General features: G+C 38.7%; 1 pseudogene; it reads left to right on the top strand.

Annotated features, from left to right (window-relative positions):
• Positions 1 to 525: 525 nt before the first annotated feature.
• Positions 526 to 928, top strand: LOC100686379 (annotated as a pseudogene).
• The last annotated feature ends 310 nt before the right edge of the window (positions 929 to 1,238 follow it).

Genomic DNA, 1,238 nt, shown 5'->3' with positions numbered 1-1,238 from the left:
ATACCAACATATGTATAATGGGAGTCCCAGAGGGAGAGGAGAGAGAATACAGGGAAGAAAGACTTTCCAAGGAAATAATATACAAAGACTTTCCAATTTGGTGAAATACATGAAACTACACATCCACAAAGTTCAGTGAACTCAAAGTTAAGCTTATCCAAGCAGGATAAATTCAAAGAGATCCACATGCAGCCACAATATAGTCAAATTATTATAGCAAGGAAGAAGGGACTTATCTTTTACAAGAGAGCCCCAGTAACAGTGACAACCAATTTCTCTCTGGAAATCATGTTAGCCAGAAGACAATGGAATGACATATTTAAAGTGCTACAGGAAAAAAAAAAAAGCATCAACCAAGAATTATATGTCTGGTAGAACTATCCTTCAAAAATGAAAGAGAACCCACCCCTTTGATCTCTGTTGTAGTCACAGCCCACTACCTTCCCAGAAGAGAGGAAGTGGGAGAGGACCTTATGTTGCTTGTTGCCCAAGTCTCCTTGCTGTGCTGCACCCAAAGAGTATAAGATGTTTATCTGTGCCAAGGGTTCCTGCATCCCTGCTCTGATGCAAACTGGATCCAGAATTGCATCCAGACCCATTGCCACATCAGTGTCATCTTGATAGAAGAGGGCTCTATAGTAATTAATGGGACACAGAATGGTGTGATTTAGCTAATCCAGTGGGAATTTCAGACCAGTGCAATCAGCAGAGACATTTATACTGCTACCAATCTTATTGGTGCAGGTGCTTCAACAACAGGAATGGTAGTTTCTGGTGCTGGTATTGAACTAGTCTTTGGCAGACTTCTCATTGGTTAGGCCAGAAATCCCTCACAGGATCATCAGCTGTTCTCATATGCTATCCTTGGACTTGCCTTGTCTGATGCTTTTGTTTGATGGTTGCTTTCTTAATTTTGTTTTCCATGTAACAGAAATTACTTCTTGAAATGTTGTCATTCATATTAATTATGAATGTAATTCTTTGATTTTACTGTGACTTCAAAACATATAGTGTTGGAGTCATGGGAATGTACAAGTTTCCTCCCATTATCTGAAAGTAGAACAGTCCTATGAAATATTTATTAAGCCAAAATGATATAAAGTGAAGCGTATCCCCCACTTTCTTAAGATTGCATTACAGCCCTTTGTTTTTATGAAAGACCCATATTAGTCCCTGTTTTAGCTGATTCTTTTTTCTGCCAGTTCAAATCAACTGTTGAATCCTTCTAATGAACTTGT

Source organism: Canis lupus, chromosome 17, assembly GCF_011100685.1.
Source record: "Canis lupus familiaris isolate Mischka breed German Shepherd chromosome 17, alternate assembly UU_Cfam_GSD_1.0, whole genome shotgun sequence".
Classification (NCBI taxonomy): Eukaryota; Metazoa; Chordata; class Mammalia; order Carnivora; family Canidae; genus Canis; species Canis lupus.
This window is presented reverse-complemented; position numbering and strand designations above follow the sequence as displayed.